This window comes from Canis lupus, chromosome 9 (assembly GCF_011100685.1).
Source record: "Canis lupus familiaris isolate Mischka breed German Shepherd chromosome 9, alternate assembly UU_Cfam_GSD_1.0, whole genome shotgun sequence".
Lineage (NCBI taxonomy): Eukaryota > Metazoa > Chordata > Mammalia > Carnivora > Canidae > Canis > Canis lupus.
In genome coordinates this window covers 33,349,962-33,370,660 of record NC_049230.1, presented here as the reverse complement: position 1 = coordinate 33,370,660, position 20,699 = coordinate 33,349,962, and the positions used below count along the sequence as shown (strand labels likewise).

Sequence of the window (20,699 nt, the reverse complement as noted above, 5' to 3'; positions counted from 1 at the left end):
AAGTCCTAATTTATGTTGCTATAGATACATTATTTTTCCTATTTTTTTCCCCAATTGATTAGCTAATAAACTTCCAACCTTCCACTTCAGGCAAATAGAACACTACCCTGGAAAAAAAAAAAAAAAAAACAGAGGTCAGCAGAAATGATAAATGTGATACTCTAACCCACAAAGACAGTGGAATTACTGGTTACAGAGTAACATTTAATGAAACAAGAAAGGATATAAAAATATGACTAAGGAACAAGACCCTATTAAATGAGTAGATTTGAAAGGAAACAAAATAGAATTTCTAGAAATTAAACATATAATAATTAAAGTTAAGAAACCTGGCAGACAGGTTAAACAGCAGGGTAGCTGAACCTGAAGTAAGAATTTACAGTTTGAACTGGAAGAGAAATGTAAAGAATTTACTCAAATACAAAATGGAGACATAAACAAAAGTGAAATTAAGACACAAGGAAAAAAGAGTAATAATGCCTAACACATCTAATTAGAATTCCAGAAAAATAGGGATGCCTGGGTGGCTCAGTGGTTGAGCGTCTCCTCAGGGCATTTTCCGGGGTCCTGGGATTGAGTCCCACATCAGGCTCCCTAAGAGGAGCCTGCTTTTGCCTCAGCCTATGTCTCTGTGTGTCTCATGAATAAATAAATAAAATCTTTAAAAAAAAAAAAAAAGAATTCCAGAAAAATAAAACAGAATGGAGCAGTATTTGAATAAATAATGGCTAAAATTTTTTCAAGATTGATGAAAACCATCGTTTCTCAGATGCAGGTACCCTAACAAATCAGAAGCATGACAAAAAAGACTACCCTATATAGATTACAGTGAAACTAGAAAACCCCAAAGACACAGAACATATTTTAGAGTTCACAAGAGCAAAAAGGCAGATACCTGATAAAAAGACTGACAACTGATTCCTCAATAGCAACGATAAAACTCAGAAGACAGAAGAATAATTTTTAAAAAGCTAAAAATAATCAACCTAGAGTTGCAATACATAGGAAAATTATCTTAATATGTGCAAGAGCAAGTAATGACATGTTTAAACAAACAAAAACTTGGGATCCCTGGGTGGCGCAGCGGTTTGGCGCCTGCCTTTGGCTCAGGGCGCGATCCTGGAGACCCAGGATCAAATCCCACATCGGGCTCCCGCGGCTCCCGCTGCATGGAGCCTGTTTCTCCCTCTGCCTATGTCTCTACCTCTCTCTCTCTGTGTGTGTGTGTGTGTGTGTGTGACTGTCGTAAATTAATAAAAATAATAAACAAACAAAAACTGATATTAATTACTAAGAAAAGTCGTTTAAATATACTCCTGGAGGGGAACCCTGGGGTGGCTCAGCGGTTTAGCGCCTGCGGCCCAGGGCGCGATCCTGGAGTCCCGCATCCGGCTCCATGCTGGGAGCCTGCTTCTCCCTCCTCCTGTGTCTCTGCCTCTCTCTGTCTCTCATGAATAAATAAATAAAATATTAAAAAATAAATAGAAATAAATATACTTCTAAAGTATGTACTTCAGGGGCTCCTGGGTGGCTCAGTTGATTAAGCGTATGCCTCAGACTCAGGTCATGATCCCAGGGTCCTGGGATCCAGCCCTGCTTCAGGCCCCCTACTCCACAGGGAGCCTGCTTTTTCCTATCCCTCTGCCTGCTACTCCCCCTGCTTATTCTCTCTCTCTCTCCCTCTCTCTCCCTCTATCAAATAAATAAAATCTTTTAAAAAAATAAGTAAGTATGTACTTCAGGAAAGAAGGAAACTTAGAAGATCTATCTTGAGATGCTGGAATCCTTTTAAAAAAATATAAACATGGGAACCCTGGGTGGCGCAGCGGTTTAGCACCTGCCTTTGGCCCAGGGCGCGATCCTGGAGACCCTGGTTCGAATCCCACATCCAGCTCCCGGTGCATGGAGCCTGCTTCTCCCTCTGCCTCTCTCTCTCTCTCTCTCTGTGTGACTATCATAAAAAATATATATATATAAACATGAATAAACCTAAACAAACATTAGTCATATAAAATGATAACAATGATATCTAATTTGTGGAACTAAATTAAAAACAGAAGTAAAATATCAGACTACAAACACTCAACCTAAAAGAAGATCATCCAAGTTTAAACATTTAGAAGTCCTTCTCAGGGGCACCTGGCTGGCTCAGTCAGGAGAGCATGCAACTTTTGATCTCAGGATCAGGAGTTTGAGCCCTACACTGGATGTAGAGATCACTAAAAATAAATACATAAACTTAAAAAAAAGTCCTTACATAAATTAGTTGGATAAATATTATTAATTAACTTTGGATTTTAGGTTAAATATGCATGTTAACATTTTTAGAATAATCAATAAAAAAAAGCAGAGTGTGTAACTTCCAAAGGACAAGAAAAAGAAAATGAAGGAGGGAGGAAAAGGTAGAACAGGAAAAGAACCACAGAAAATACAAGTATAACAACAAGCAGAGTAAGTATGACAATGAAAAACGTAAAAGATAAAAATATACCTGCTATATCAGTAGTAACAAACTATAAATTATCTACAACTAAAAAGTTTATCAGTCCAGATGTTTTAAAACTAAAATCCAACTGTATGTGTTCCCAAAAGACTTATCTAAATTATAAGAAAAAAGATTGAGAACAAAAAGATGAGTAAATCTATACCAGACAGGGACACATGGCTAGCTCAGTTGGTAGAGCATGCAGCTCTTGATCTCAGGGTCATGAGTCTGAGTCCCACTATGGGTGTAGAGACTGCTTAAAGATAAAATTGAAGAAGGGAGGGAAGGAGGGAGAGAGAAAAGTTGTATCAGATAAAACTAACTAAAAGAACTAGTTAGAAATATTAACAAGATAAACTTTTATGTAAAAGTCTTACTAAGGTAAATACATAATGATGAAATACATAATGATCACTACATAATGATGAAAGGTTCAGTTCACCAGGAAGACATAAAAATTTTGAACTTGTATGTACCTAATAGCAGAACTCCAGAATAAAGCATATATCAATAGAATTAAGGGAATAAATCAATGAATCCACTATCATAATGGAAGAAATTAATTCCTCTTTCTCAGTAACTAATAGACATAGCAATAAAGAGATTAAAAATTTTAAACCTGAATATAATTTTTATTTTATGATCATTATTTAGAGCATGCACCCAACAACTGGTGTGCTGTTCAAGCACATGTGAAATGTTTTTGAAAGACAACCATATAGTAGGCCATAAAGCAAAATTCAACCTATTTTAAAAACTGTGTCGATACCTGGGTAGCTCAGTAGGTTAAGGGTCTGCCTTTGGCTCAGATCATGATCCCGGAGTCCTAGGAGTCAGGCTCCCTGCTCAGGAGGGAGTCTACTTCTTTGTTTCCCTCTGCTCTTCCCCCTGCTCACACTCTCTCATGCTCACTCTCTCTCTCAAATAAATGAATAAAAACCTTTTTTTAAAAAAGATAGGACTATAGAAAAAAATTTTTAAAGCTTTGCCATATACACATAAACAGACATTTCTCCAAAGACAACATGCACATGGCCAAAAGACGCTTGAAAATAATGCTCAACATCACTCAGCATCAGGGAAATTCAAATTAAAACTGAATGAGATACCATCTCACACCAGTTGGAATGGCTAAAATAAACAAGTCAGGAAATGACATATGTTGGTGAGGATGCAGAGAAAGGGGAATCCTCCTACACTGTTGATGGGAATGCAAGCTGGTACAGTCACTCTAGAAAACTATCATCACTGATGAAAGAAATTCAAGATGACAAAAATGGAAAGATATTCCATGCTCATGGACTAGAAGAAGCAATATTATTAAATATCTATACTACCAAAAGCAATCTACAGATTTAATGCAATCCCCATAAAAACACCAAATACAGGGGCACCTGGGTGGTTCAGTCAATTAAGCATCCAACTCTTGATTTTGGCTCAGATCTCAAGGTTGTGAGACAAAGCCTTGCATTGGGCTCTGCAATGGGTATGGAGACTGCTTAAGATTCTCTCTCTCCCTCTGCCTCTCCTTCCCCTCACCCTACATTTTTTTTTTCACAGAACTAGGACACATAACTACTAAAATTTGTATGAAATCACAAAGGATCCTGAATAGCCAATGCAATCTTGAGGAAGAACAACAAAACTGGAGGTATCATAATCCCAGATGTCAAGATATACTACACAAAGCTACAGTAATCAAAATAGTATGATACTAGCACAAAAATAGACACATTGATTAATGGAACAGAATAGAAATATCATATGATCCAGTCATTCCACTAGTGGGTATTTAACCAAAGAAAACTGAAAACACTAATTTGAAGAAAAAAAAAGAAAAAAGAAAAAAACCCACTAATTTGAAAAGACATATGGACCCTTATGTTTCTTGCAGCATTATTTATAATAGCCAAGATATGGAAGCAACCCAACCGTCCATCCACAAATGAATGAAGAAATACATATAAAATTGTACATTTTGTATAGCTTTTTCTTTACATACCTGCCAGAAAAGGGGACTTAACACTAATAATGACATGTATTTTGCTCATATTATACTTTTATTTAGCATTTTCCTTCTTGAAACCATGATTTTGGTCCTGTTGTATTTTTCATAGATGGGAAGACAAGCTAGAATGAAATAAGTTAACAAAGAAAGAAATGTAAAAGTATAAGTACTAAGTATCTGAATTCAATTCATTCTTTGAAAATCATAGGTAATATATTTAAAGAATCAATTACCAGTTCCCATCCTAATAAACTGCAGTAGTTCCTCCCTTATTCTGAGGGATATATTACAAGCCCCCAAGTGGATACCTCAAACTGTGGATACTACTGAATCTTATATATGTTTTTCCTAATCATATATACCTATAATAAATTTTAATTTGTAAATCAGGCACAGTAAGTAACAATAATAAAGTAGAATAATATACTGTAACAAATTTATGTGAATGTAATCTCTCTCTAAATAATTTATTGTACCGTACTCACCCTAATTTACATGAGGATGTGAGATGAAAAATGCCTATGTGATAAGAGGTCATGAGGTGAATGACCACAGGCACTTTGATATATCATTAGGCTACAACCGACCTGACAATACATCAGGAGGAAGATCACCTGCTTCTGGACTGTGGTTGACTGCTGGTAACTGAAAGCATGGAAAGCAAAACTGCAAATAGGGGGGACTGCTGTATAAAATGACTCTTCATACCTATGCTTTTGCATTTGCAGAGTCCAAATCATGCATTATTATGTAGAAATCTAGGTACTATGATATTGAAAAGAAAAATCAATCTTTTTAATGTTTAGTCAGTCTCATAGCTGTGGCATACTTCTTTAATAAATGATATATGAGTTGCACACCTCTCATTTGACAATTTGAACTTGTTTTTACAAGATGACTATGGTCAAGATCAATATGTTAATTTATTTGAGAAGACAATTAAGGTGAATCTGAGTCTCATCCTAAAAAGTTACCTGAACTGGTTTGGACACATATTTAAATAAGTCATATTTCTTTAGGTTTCTATTTTTTTTTTTTTTTTAGATTTTATTTAAGAGAGAGTGAGTCTGAGTTGGGGGGAAGAGCAGAGAGAGAGGGAGAAGCAGGCTTCCCACCAAGCAGGAAGCCTGACATCTTGGGACTCTGGGATCATGACCTGAGCCAAAGGCAGATGCTTAACTGACTGAGCCACCCAAGTGTCCCTAGGTTACCTATTCTTAAATATAAGTGCAATGATTTCACATAAACACAAGGATATTTGCTTTTTTTTTTAAAGATTTACTTATTTATTCATGAGAGACACACAGAGAGACAGAGACATAGGCAGAGGAAGAAGCAGGCTCCCCACAGGGAGCCCAGGATGGGACTCAATCCCAGATCCCAGGATCACGCCCTGAGTCTAAGGCTCAACTGCTGAGCCACCCAGGCATCCTGAATATTTGCTTTCTTTATATTAAAAGAAAAAAATATTTCCAGATCCCCAAGGATCAGAAAACGTGACTGTACATTGTTTTCCATTATCTATAATGCTACTAGTAAATTAACTTTCCTTCCTTCCTTTCAGAGGTATTTTTGATAAAGTCACATATTATCACAAAATATCTGGAACAAAACTGTATTAATACAACTAGATCTGTGTATTTATGGATGGCACCATTCTAGAGCAATGACAAGAAGAATCCATAACAGAGTGTATTTTAATATTTTCTCAATGAATTTTTGAGTATCATAGAATTATTATCCCTGATATTTGTAAAATGTAAAATGTAGATAGGCTAGCTTCAAAAGATCAAATTAATTATAATACTAATGAAACTTAAGTGAATCACAACTTATAAAGTCAAAACTTACTTTTATGCACTTGAAATGCCCTCCTCCTTCTCTTACTATTGAGAAACTATACATATAATTCACTAAAACTTGTTTAGTTGACAATTAAACCTAGAGATAAAAGTTTTGGTAAGAAGAAAAATAAAACAGGAAGGCAGAGGGCATATCCTCTGTGACTGGTGGGCTAACAGCAAAAGGTATAAAACTACCTAATTAGTGAACCAAAAGGAGGAGCAGAAAGATGGGGCAAATAAATATTTAAAGAAATAATGTCTAAAAATTCCCCCAAATTGGTGATAGACATAATTTCAGATTCAAAAACTTTATAAATCCCAAGCAGGAGAAATAACATAGATAACCATATCTTGGCATATCATAGTCAAACTGATGAAAATCAAGTATAATGAGAAACTCTTAAAACCTTCCAGAAAAAAAAAAAATTACACAATCCAGGTGATCGATGACTTATCGAAAACAAAGGAAGTCAATGAAACGATATCTTTAAAGAGGAAAAAAAAACAACCCTATTAATCCATAATTAATATCCAGGGGAAATATCTCTCAAGAATGACAAAAGAACTAGAGAAATTTTAAATAAAAAGGGGCACCTGGGTGGCTCAGTGGTTGAGCATCTGCCTTTGGCTCAGGTCATGATCCCAGGGTCCTGGGAGGTAGTCCAATATCAGACTCCTCTCAGGAAGCCTGCTTTTCCCTCTGCCTATGTCTCTGCTTCTGTGTGTCTCTCATGAATAAATAAAATCTTTTTTAAAAAAAAAAGAAAATTTAAATAAATCAAAATTAAGAGAATTTGTTGCTGTAGCATTATAAGAACTGCGAAAGGTAGTCCTCCAGGCTAAAGGAAAAAGAAACTTTGGAACTTCTGGAAGAAATCATGAGCATTAGAATGATAACTATTGCTTAAATATAAAGTTTCTTTTTTTTAATAAAAATTTTATTTATTTATTCATGAGAGAGAAAGAGAGAGAGAGAGAGAGAGAGAGAGAGAGAGAGAGAGAGAGATAGGCAGAGACACAGGCAGAGGGAGAAGCAGGCTCCATGGAGGGAGCCTGATGTGGGACTTGATTCCGGGTCTCCAGGATCAAGCCCTGGGCCTAAGGCAGGTGCTAAACCGCTGAGCCACCCAGGGAGCCCAAGTATAAAGTTTCTTTAACAGGAAGAGGTGGGGTGAAAGCAATAGAAAAGCACAGGAAAAAAAGAAACAATATAGTAGGAAAAGATGCAAAAGTTGAACTTTTATTACAAGAAGGTATTCAACTTTATATCCTTTATCATGATGTGAATCTTCATTCTGTATATTAAACCTTTTTCCGGGATCCCTGGATGGCGCAGCGGTTTGGCGCCTGCCTTTGGCCCAGGGCGCGATCCTGGAGACCCGGGATCAAATCCCACGTTGGGCTCCCGGTGCATGGAGCCTGCTTCTCCCTCTGCCTGTGTCTCTGCCTCTCTCTCTCTCTGTGACTATCACAAATAAATAAATAAATACCTTAAAAAAAAAATTTAAACCTTTTTCCTTTGAAAAAAAAAAAAAAAAGTTTCTTTAGGGCACTCCTGGGTGGCTCAGTCAGTTAAGCGTCTGCCTTCAGCTCAGCTCATGATCCCCAGGTCCTGGGATAGAACCCCAGGAGCCTGCCTGCTGAGCAAGGAGCCTGCTTCTTTCTGTCCTCCCCACTCTTGCTATCTCTCTCTCTCTCTCTCTCTCTCAAATAATAATAATAAAAATTTTAATTTCTTTAGATACAAATCACTGCTGAAAGCAAATTTTACAGTAGTTCATAATATGCATGAAATATAATACACAGGACTAGATCATAAAGGACAATGAGGGAGGTGCCTGGCTGGCTCAGTCAGTAGAGCACGCTACTCTTGATTATCAGGGAGGTGAGTTCATGCCCCATGTTGGAGGTAGAGTTCACTTAAAAAAAAAAAAAAAAAAAAAAAAAGATAGTAGGGGTAAATGGACCTTATATTGCTAAGTTCTTATATTTAACACAATGTAATAGAATATTAGCTTTAAGTAAACTATGAAAAATTAGGGATATAGTTGTAATCCACTGATCCAATACTAAATAAATAATGCAAATAGATACAGATTTAAAAGCTAATACATAAATTAAAATGGAATTCTAAAAATAAATATTCCATTAATACAAAGGAAGGCAGGAAATAAGGAACAATGAGCAGAGGAAACACGAAGAAGAAAAAGTAAAATAGAAGAACTAAACCCACCCATTTAAATAATTAAATGTAAGTTGACTACACCAAATAAAAAGGCCACCAATATCAGAATATATCTTTAAAAAGCAGAAGATAACCACATGCTGTCTATAAGAGACATAATTTAAAGACACAAACACAGATAAATGGATGGAAAATATTGTCAAGTATAAAAAAACAAGAGTGGCTATACTAACACTAAATAAAATAGTCCTGAAGCCAGAATATTACCAGAGATTTATTTTATTTTTTAAAAATATTTTATTTATTTGAGAGAGTGAGTGCCAAGCACAAGTAGGGGGAGAGGCAGAGGGAGAGAGAAACTCTCTGCAGGGAGCCTTATGAAAGGCTCAATCCCAGGCCCCTGGGATCATGACCTAAGCTGCAGACAGACACTTAACCAACTGAGCCACCCAGGCAACCACCCAGGCAACCTCTTACCAGAGATTTTTTTTTTAATGACATCTCAAAGATAAAATAAGCAATTCATAAGGAACAAGCAAAAATCATAAATGTGTAGGTATCTAATAAGGAGCTTCAAGATACATGAAGCAAATCTGCAGAATTAAAGGGAGAAATATACAAAAATCATGACAATAGGTGGCAATTTTAACACCTTTTTCTCACTTTGCAAAGTTTCAATAAAAACATATAAGATCAGAAAAACACTATCAACCACCTTGACCTGACATATATAGATCATTATATCCAAAGGTACAGAATACACATTCTTATCAAGTGTACATAGCATATTTATCAAGACATACCATACAATATGATATAAAATAGGGTTTTTTTTAATTGAAGCACAATTGACATACAATATTATATTAGTTTCAGGTATCAAACAGTGATTCAAAAATTCTAAACATTAAGCTATACTCACCAGAATAAGTGTAGCTACCATCTGTCACTATACAATAATATTATTTATTACAATATTGACTATATTTGCCATACTATACTTTTCACCCCCGTTGACTTACTTTATTTTTTAATTTTATTTATTTTTTAAAGATTTATTTATTTATTTGGGAGAGAGGGAGAGCATGTGAGCACAAGAGCAGGGAGAGCAGCAAAGAAAAAGGGAGAGAGAGAATCCCCAAATTCTCTGCTGAGCGTGGATCCCAAAGAAGTGCTCGATCCCAGGACCCTGAGATTATGACCTGAGCCAAAATCAAGAGCTAACCTTAACCAACTGAGCCACCCAGGCACCCCTATTTCTTTTATAACTGGAAGCTTCTACCTCTTTACTCCCTTCACCTTTTTTGCCCATCCCCCAACTATCTCTCCTCTGGCAACACTAGTTTGTTCTTTGTATTTATGATTCCGTTTCTATTGTGTGTCCATTTACTTTTTAGATTCTACATGTAAGTGAAATCATATGTTGTTTGTCTTTGACTTACTTCACTTAATACCCTCTAGGTCCATCCATATTGTTGCAAATGGCAAAATCTCATTCTTTCTTATGGCTAAGTAATATCACATTATATACACATCTTCTTTATCCATTCATCTATCAATGGATACTCAGGTTGCTTCTGTATGTTGGTTATTTTAAACAATGCTGCAATAAATATATGGGTTCAAAATATCCTTTCAAATTAGTGTTTTCATTGTCTTTAGGTAAATATCTAGTAGTGGAATTACCAGATCATATGGTACTTCTAATTTTAGAGGAACCTCTAAACAATTTTCTACAGTGATTTAAAATACAAGGATTAAAATCATACAGGGTATGCTTTCTGACCATGATGGAATTAAATTAGAAATCAGTAAGATAAACAAAAACAATTCTTAATTATTTGGAAACTAAACATTTTTTTAAATAACCCACAGGTAAAAAAAAAAAAAAAAAGATGAAGAGAAATAATTATAAACTAAATGGTAATGAAAATACAACATATCAAAATTGATGTAGGTAAGGCAGTATTTAAGAAGACAATTTAGAGCTTTAAATGCCTATATTGGAAAATAAATAAATAAATAAATGCCTATATTGGGATTCCTGAGTGGCTCAGCAATTGAGCCTCTGCTTTTGGCTCAGGGCATGATCCCAGAGTCCTGGGATCAAGTCCCACATTAGGCTCCCCACATGGAGCCTGCTTCTCACTCTGCCTGTGTCTCTGCCTCTCTGTGTCTCTCGTGAATAAATAAATAAAATATTAAATAAAAATAAATGCCTATATTAAAAAACAAGAAAATTAATAGCCTAAGGTTGAACCTTAAAAATCTAGAAAAAGAAAAGCAGAGTACATTCAGAATAAATACAAGCAAAGAAATAACTGCAATCAATCTAGTGGAAATTAGGTAAACAGAAAAAATAAAAATTGGTTCTTTGAAAAGATCGACAAAATCGATAAAAATCAACAAAATCTGTAAGATCCTAGATGGACCATCAAGAAAATAGAGAACACAAGTATGTAAAATAAAAGAGGATACCACCCTAAATCCTACAGACATTAAAAAAAAAAGGACACTAAAGGAATGTTATAATTTTATGCCAATAAATTTGACAATATAGATGAAATAGACAAATTCCTTGAAAAAAACCACTCATCAGAACTTACATAAGATGAAAAAGAAAATCTGATAGCCCTATATCTATTAAAGAAATTGGATTTTTTATCAAAAAAAACCTGGCTGTCTCAGTCAGTAGAGCATGTGACTCAACCTTAGGGATTACGAGTTCAGGCCCAAGCTGAGTGTGGAATCTACTTTAAAAGTTTAGGAGCACCTGGGTGGCTCAGTCATTTAAGGTCTGCCTTCTGCTCAGGTCATGATCCCAGGGTCCTGGGATGGAGCCTTGAATTGGGCTCTCTGCTCAGTGGAGAGTCTGCTTCTCCCTCTCCCTCTGCTGCTCCTCCTGCTTGTACTCTCTCTCACTCTCTGTCAAATAAATATTTTTTTAAAAAAAGAAAAAGAAAAAAGAAAACACAGGGAATATCATTGCAACATAGGGATAGGCAAAGATTTCTTATAGCAGGAAAGCAATAACAAGAAGCTGACATCAAATCTTTTAAATTCCGTTCATTCAGAATGCCATTTAAAAAAGACAATTCAGGGGATCCCTGGGTGGCTCAGCGGTTTAGCGCCTGCCTTTGGCCCAGGGCGCGATCCTGGAGTCCCGGGATTGAGTCCCACATCAGGCTCCCGGCATGGAGCCTGCTTCTCCCTCCTCCTGCCTCTCTCTCTCTCTCTCTCTCTATCATAAATAAATAAAAATAAATCTTAAAAAATAAATAAATAAAAAAGACAATTCAAACAACAGAAGAAAATATTTGCAAAACACATACCCAACAAATACTGGTCCATAATAAAGAATTCACACAACTCAATAACAAAAAAAACAGACAATACAATTTTAAAATAGGCAAACTAGTTGAATGGGTACTTCACAAAAGAAATATTAATGACTAATAAGCACATGAAAAGATCCTCAATATTGTAAGTCATCAGAAAAATGCAATTAAAACCACAAGATACTATTACACATGAATAAAATAGCCAAAATTAAAGACTGACAACATCAAATGTTTTTTTCAAGGAATTTGTCTATTTCATTTCAAACATAACTTCAAATGTTAGTGAAGAGATGGAGCAACTGGAACTCATATTTTTGGTGGCCATATAAAATTGTATGACAACTTGGGAAAACATCAGGCAGTTTCTTAAAAACTAAATGTAAACCTACCTAATGACTCAGCATTTCTATTCCTGGGGATTTACCGAAGAGAAATAAATGCTTTCTGTACCATATATCTCCAAAAAGTCTTCTACAAGAATGGTCATAGTAGCTTTATGCATAATAGCCAAAAACTGGAAATAGCTCAGATGTCGCATCAACAAGAGAATAAATGAAAAAATGTGGTACTTTCATGGAATGGAATACCACTCAGTAATAAAAAGAAACTATTATTACTTAACAAAATGGGTGAATCTCAGTAACATGCTGACTGAAAAAACATTACACAAAAGATTTTTTTTTTTTTTAAGTAATCTCTCCCAATGTGGGGATCAAACTCACACCACCAAGATCAAGAGTTGCAACTGAGCCAGCCAGGTGCTCTCAAAAAAGTATGTATTGTATGGCTCCTTTTTTCTTTTTTAAAGATTTTATTTATTTATTCATGAGAGATACAGAGAGGGAGGCAGAGACACAGGCAGAGGGAGAAACAGGCTCCCATGGGAAGCCTGATGCAAAACTCAATCCTAGGAACCCAGGATCATGCCCCGAGCTGAAGGCAGAGACTCAACCGCTGAGCCACCCAGGCATCCCTGTATGGTTCCTTTTACATGATATTTTAGAACAGGCAAAATTAAATCTGTGCAGGAAAACACAGTGGTTCCTCTGAAAGATGTGGGTGGGGACTGACTGAGAAAAGACATGAGGAAATCTAGAATCAGTAATGTTCTAATCCTGATAGGGGTTTTGAGTCACCAAGTATACGAATTTGCAAAAATCATCAAATGGTACAATTAAGATTTACACATTACATTGTATGTAAATTTTACTTTACAAAAAATACTGAACTGTAGTAAATTATTTGCTTATATATTTAGGGTCAAGATCTGCAACTTACTTTAAAATGCAATCAAGAGATGCCTGGGTGGCTCAGTCAGTTAAGCATCTGACTTCAGCTCAGATCATGATCTCAGGGTCCTGGTATTGAGCCCCACTCAGATGTGAGTTTGCTTTTGCTTGTCCCCCCACCCCCCGTTCGTGCTTGCTCTAATACATAAAGTCTTTAAAAATGTATAAACAAAATGCAATCAAAATACAATGAATAGAAAGATCATAAATGGATAAAACATGTGAAAAAGCAAATACAGTAAAACATTAATTGTAGAAATCAGTTGTGAGTGTTCACTGTTCAATTCCTTTGACTCTTTTTGGAAAATTGTATATATGTTGTAGGAAAAAAAACAATATTGAATCAAAAGATAAAGTCAATGTCAAATTTACATACTACAAAAACTCAAAATGTAAGCTACTGAAAAATATTCAATCCTTGAACATTTTAAATATTCCAAACTTTAACACAGCTAAATGACTATATCTGCCCAATTTAAAACTGATCTAGACTTCAGCCTTCAGTGACATTTGTAAAAAGTATTTATACCATAAATATAGAATACCAAACTCAAGAATAACCATGTTGAAAAATAACATTTTGGGGGCCTCTGAGTTGCTCTGTCAGTTAAGCATCTGACTCTTGATTTCAGCTCAAGTCATGATCTTAGGGTCATGAGACTGAGCCCTGAGTTAGGGAGCATGGAATCTGATTAAGATTTTCTCTCACTCTCCCTCTGCCCCTCCCCAACTCACATGCTTGCTCGCTCTCTCTAAAAAAGAAAAAAAAAAAGAAAAAATAACATTTTATTATCAACCCAAGTGATAATAGTTCATATTTCAACTGTGATAATCCAAGGTATTATAACAAGACAAAAAACCTTGTTTACATTTAAAATGTAGTATATAGTTTATGTGGACAAAATGGATACTGAGACCTTGTAATTGTAGAACTGTACATATATAAGCAAATAATACTGTAATGTATTTGACATAAAATTTATACTCCAGATCTCAGGTGTAGTTTGCTTAACTTTATTATTCTAGAAAATTAAACACTGTATCTCACCAAAGTATTTAAAATACATTTTAAGGGACGTCTGGGTGGCTCAGTGGTTGAGAACCTGCCTTCGGCTCGGGGCATAATCCTGGAGTCCCGGAATCGAGTCCCACATTGGGCTTCCTGTATGGAGCTTGCTTCTCCCTCTGCCTATGTCTCTGCCTCTCTCTCTCTGTGTCTCTCATGAATGGATAGGTAACATTTTTTTAAATAAATTAAATAATAAAAAAATAAAATACATTTAAAAATGTGAGATGTTAAAAAAAATAAGAGATGTTAGTGTATTATATGCAATGGTATACACATATGTACCTACTATATTTATATCTCTATCTACCTATTAAGAGAAATCAATCATAGGAATCAGCAAATAAGGAGAGAATAGTAAGAATAGGGAATTAAATCAGGAAAGTACAAGCAGAAGAAATAAGAGAACCAAGTTCAAATGGAATAATAAAAAAAAGAACAAAGAGTATCTGCAAAGCCACTATAATTAGTAAACAGCCACTAAAAAGGTAGTAAAATTCATGTACAGTAAAATGATCCCTGCTGAAGGTATTTATAACTCTAATACATACGAAAGGCTTGAAAAATTGTAAACAATCAATTGTGGTATAAAGTAGGATATAGTGTCATGTCCTCAAATGAAAAAAGCAAAATATAAGCTCAAGGAGAGAAAGATACATAAATTGGAATCTTCCAGAACATTTCAGAGAGGGATTGGTCTTAAGATGGCCCCCCCCCCAAAAAAAAACCCATGTAGAAAGGAGAGGGAAGGCTAACGTAAGGAAAAGGGAAAGGCACATGCAAAAAAATAGATAAAAATGATGTGTGGGGAAGAAGCAGGCAAAAAAAGAAAACTGTTAGGTATGACCAGAGTAGAGAATTATTTCCTGGACTACATTAAAATGAAAGTAGGCAGAAAATTCACGTGGGGAGTAAAGGAAAATAAAATGGGTAAGGATGACAAAGGATATTGACAACAGATTTCATATGAGCTGTAGTTTTCTTTCAGTGAATAGGCCCACCTCTGCGTTCCTTAGCATCAGTCCCTCTCATCACCTGCCTAACCTTTATGTATGTGATGTGGCCCATTATGATTAAGTTCCCAAACTCAAAGGCTTAGTGCTTACCTGTGACCTCTGGAAAGAAAATGCTGCCCCATTCACATAGGTACTGAGTGTACATATTACACCAACTCAGAAAATCTGGAATTTTGTGCTTAAACAGAATGAAATATTCCTATATAAGGTGGAATGTTTTTCTGCTACTAATTGTTAACCTTTATGAGTTAAAAACGTCTTCAAGAATCTAATAAAAATTATTCATCCTGACTGCAGCAGATACAAAGCACATACACCATGTACGGGAAATAAATAGCTAAGAACACGGCAGAGTCTCTGCCTTCATGAAATGTATAGTTGAGCAGGAAAGACAAAACATTATTAAACAATTATAAGCTGGCTTCTCTGATCACCTAAATTAGGTTTTCCCTTCATTCCTATTCATGTTCATAGCATTTATCATAATCTGATAATCTGTGATACTTTCTGTTCTATCTACTAACCCACTCCTAAATGTAGCAGCTTAAACCAATTCATATTTTCTCTCTCTCTCTCCACCCCCACTTGGGTTGGCAATAGCCAGCTGTATAGTTCTTACTTTATCTTCTCACATGTGCTTGCAGTCAGATGGTACTGGAGGATGAAGTTATCAAAAGGCTCAACTGGCCTGGATGTTCAAAATGTCTCACTCACAAGGCCAGTTGATGCTATCAAAACTCAGCTGGGGCTATGCAGTACCTCAACAAGACATCTCCATATGGCTTAAGTTTCTCCAAATATAGTGGTTGGGTTTTGAGAGGGATCATTCCAAGAGTAAATATTCTAAGATACAAGTGAAAGCTGTAGAGCTTCTTAAGATTTGGCCTCGGGATCCCTGGGTGGCACAGCAGTTTGGCGCCTGCCTTTGGCCCGGGGTGCGATCCTGGAGACCCGGGATCGAATCCCACATCGGGCTCCCGGTACATGGAGCCTGCTTCTCCTTCTGCCTATGTCTCTGCCTCTCTCTCTGTGTGTGTGACTATCATAAATAAATAAAAATTTAAAAAAAAAAAGATTTGGCCTCAAAAGTTCCAAAGCATCACTTCTGCCACATTCTTTTGGTCAAGGTATTAAGGACAGCACAGATTCAAAAAGAGAATTAGACTCTACCTTGGAAGGAATTGGTGGTGTCTACCATAGACTACCATAATTGACCGTTTAGTATCTGCCTTTCCGACCTCTTTTAAAGCAGGAAGCCTATCTGCCTTTTTCAACACTGTGTATGGCACATAGTAAACTCTCAGTAAGTGTTTGCTGAGTATTTCATTTCTTCAATAAAAATTTACAAGTACCCAAGAACCACCATACATTATACTAGAATGAAAATTCTGTAGTGCCCACCATTAAGAAATTTACTTTCTGGTAGCAAAAACAAAACAAACAGGGATGCCTGGGTGGCTCAGCATCTGCCTTTGGCTCAGGGCGTGATCCTAGAGTCCCAGGATCCAGTTCCTCATCAGGGTCTCTGCATGGAGCCTGCTTCTACTCCCTTTTCCTATGTCTCTGCCTCTCTCTGTGTGTCTCTCATGAATAAATAAAATCTTAAAAACAAACAAACATGCAAAACTAGACCACTATCTTACCACAAACAAAAGTTAGCTTAAAACAGGTTGGACTTGAATGGAAGACCTGAAACCACAAAACGCCTAGAAGAAAACACAGGTGGTTAGCTCCTTGACATAGGTCTTGAAGATAATATTCTGGATTTGACGAAAGCAAGAAAAGCAAAAATAAACAAGTAAGGCTACATCAAACTAAAAAGCTTCTGCATTACAAAGGAAACCATCAACAAAAAGGCAACCTTTCAGAATAAGAGAAAATATTTGCAAATCATATATCTAGTAAGGGGTTAATACCCCAAGTATATAAAGAACTCTTACAACTAACCCAAAGTATATAAAGAACTCTTACAACCCATCAGCAAAAAAAAAAAAAAAAAAAAAAAAAAAAAAAAAAAAATCCAAATAAAAAATGGGCAGAGAGGGATGCCTAGCTAATTCAGTCAGCTAAGCATTCAACTCCTGTTCTCAGCTCAGGTCTTGGTCTCAGAGTTATGAGTTCAAGTCCTATGATGGGCTCCATGCTGGGTGTGAAGCTTGCTTAAGGAAGAAAAAAAAAAAGACTGTCTTTGGGATGCTTGGTAGCTCAGTTGGTTAAGTATTCAACTCTTGGTCTTAGCTCAAGTCATGATCCCAGGGCCTGAGATCAAGCCCTGCATCAGGCTCCCTGCTCACTAGGGAGTCTGCTTCTCCCGCTTCCTCTGCCCCTCCCCTGCTTGTGCTCACACTTTCTCAGAAATAAATAAAATCCTTAAAATAAAATAAATAAAATAAAATAAATAAAATAAAATAAAATATAAAATAAAATAAAATAAAATAAATAAAATAAAAAATAAAATAAAATAAAATAAAATAGTAAAAATGAGTAGAGGATCTGAACAGACATATTTCCAAAGAAGACATAGATGGCCAACAGGTACATCAAACCTTGTGCCAAGATATCACTTCACATTTGCTAGAAAGGCTATTATCAAAAAGACAAGTAACAATTATCATAACAGTATGGTACTGGCACAAAAACAGACACACAGAGCAGTAGAACAGAATAGAGAACCCATAAATGGACCCTCAATTCTATGGTCAACTAATCTTCAACAAAGCAGGAAAGAATATCCAAAGGGAAAAAGACAGTCTCTTCAACAAATGGTGTCGGGAAAATTGGGACAGCCACAAGCAGAAGAATGAAAATGAACTTCCTCACACCATACACAAAAATAGACTCAAAATGGATGAAAGACCTAACTGTGAGACAGGAATCCATCAAAATGCTAGGAGGAGAACACAGGCAGCAACCTCAACCTCTTTGACCTTGGCCACAGCAACTTCTTGCTAGACACGCCTCCAAAGGCAAGGGAAAACAAAGGCAAAAATGAACTGTTGGGACTTCAAGATAAAAAGCATTTGCACAGCAAAGGAAACAGTCCACAAAACCAAAAGGCAACCTACAGAATGGGAGAAGATATTTGCAAATGACACATCAGATAAAGGGCCAGTAACCAAAAATCTATAAAGAACTCATCAAACTCAACACCCAAAGAATAATCCAATCAAGAAATGGGCAGAAGACATGAACAGATATTTCTCCAAAGTAGACATACAAATGGCCAACAGACACATGAAAAAAATGCTCTACATCACTCAGCATCAGGGAAATACGTATCAAAACCACAATGAGATACCACCTCACACCAGTCAGAATGGCAAAAATTAACAAGTTGGGAAATGACAGATGTAGATGAGGATGCAGAGAAAGGGGAACCCTTGTACACTGTAGGTGGGAATGCAAGTTGGTGCAGTCACTCTGGAAAACAGTATGGAGGTTCCTCAAAAAGTTAAAAAGAAAAAAAAAAGTTAAAAAGAGAGCTACTCTATGACTCAGCAATTGCACTACTGGGTATTTACCCCAAAGATACAAAGGTAGTGATCCGAAGGGACACCTGCACCCCAATGTTTATAGCAGCAATGTCCACAGTAGTCAAACTATGAAAAATAATAAAAATTTTAAAAATAGCCAAACTATGGAAAGAACCCAGATGTCCATTGACAAATGAACGGATAAAGAAGATGTGGTGTGTGTACACACACACACAGCGGAATACTATTCAGCCATTAAAAAGAACAAAATAAAAAAAAAGAACAAAATCTTGCCTTTTGCAATGACACAAATGGAACTACAGGGTATTATGCTAAGTGAAATAAGTCAATCAGAGAAAAACAATTATCATATGATCTCACTCATATGTAGAATTTAAGAAACAAAACAGGATTATAGGGGAAGAGAGGAAAAAAAATAAAACAAGATTAAATCAGAGAGGGAGACAAACTATAAGAAACAGGAAACAAACTGAGGGTCACTGGATGGGGAAAAGGTAACTGGGTGATGAACATTAAGGAGGGCATGTGATATAATGAGCACTTTGGTATCATGTAAAACTGATCAATCACTGACCTCTATCTCTGAAACCAGTAACACATTATATGTTAATTGAATTTAAATAAAAAAAATATTTGTTTAAAGATTTATTTATTTATTCATTCAGAGAGAGCGAGAGAGAGAGGCAGAGACACAGGCAGAGGGAGAAGCAGGCTCCATGCAGGGAGCCTGACATGGGACTTGATCCGGGTCTCAAGGATCACGCCCTGGGCTGGAGGTGGCGCTAAACCACTGAGCCATCTACCCATATTACTGCAAATGGCAAGATTTCTGTTTTATGGCTGAATAATATTCTGGTGTGTGTGTGTACACACACCATATTTTCTTTATCTGTTCATCTATCAGTGGGTACTTACGTTGCTGCAGTGTTCTGGCTATCATAATCAGTAAATCATGCTGCAAAGAACATGGGGGTGCAGATATCTTTTTAAGTTAGTGTTTTTGTTTCCTTAGGATAAATACCCAGAAGTGCAATTGCTGGGTCAGATGGTAGTTTTAATATTTTGAGGAAACTTCAACCTGTTTTTTGTAGTGGTTGCACCGATTTCCATTCCCACTGAGAATGTAAAGTGCACAAAAGTTACTTTTTTCTCCACATCCTTACCAACCCTTGTTACTTGTCTTTAAAATTTTTTTTATTTAGGGCAGCCCCAGTGGCACAGCGGTTTAGCGCCGCCTGCAGCCCAGGGTGTTATCCTGGAGACCCGGGATCGAGTCCACAAAGGTCACTGTGTTAAGTAAAATAAGCCAGATAAAGACAAATACTGTGTGATCTCACTTATATATATAATCTGAAAAAAATCAAAAAGACAGAGAACAGACTAGTGGTTTCCAGAGGTGAGGCTAGGGAGACACTATAGGATCATAGCTGATTCTTTTTTGATACATCATACAGTGAGACAGAGGTTAGCTAGAGAATTTTGCAGAGTTCCTAGGATTACCTCAGAGAAATACATGGTGAAAGCAGTGTAAATTTAAACTATTGAGAAGAATGTAAGAAAACAACCAGAAGGCAGAGTAAAGAACTGAACTAAGGTGGTTGCAATAAGAATGGAAAGAATCTATTTCAAAAAGTGACAGAATGAAAGTGGGGAATAATTGAATAGAAGTGAGGATGGAAAAGAATGAAAGAATTATGAGAAATTCTAAAGGGGTGCTATTTGATGAGGAAAGAGACAGAATCTTGATTTGGATAAACTGAAATGAAAAGCGAGTATGTCTCCTATATTCTTGTAGAAATAATAGGCTTGAGCTCTAGTGAGAATATGAGGTTAGAAATGTAAAAGTCTATAGTCATAAGAGATAGAAAGCCATTTAACTGCTTTTACCAGGCAATCTTTCAGCCCAAAACAGAGGTACATTTTATATGATAGGTTTGACAGTCCATTTTGTGGTCTGTTGTCAAGAAAATC

The 20,699-nt window shown here is 36.2% G+C and overlaps 1 protein-coding gene across 1 annotated transcript in view; it reads right to left on the bottom strand.

Moving 5' to 3' along the window:
• The window catches only part of PPM1E (protein phosphatase, Mg2+/Mn2+ dependent 1E), a 213,353-nt gene that overhangs the window by 160,590 nt on the left and 32,064 nt on the right, over window positions 1-20,699 (bottom strand). The window lies entirely within an intron of this gene.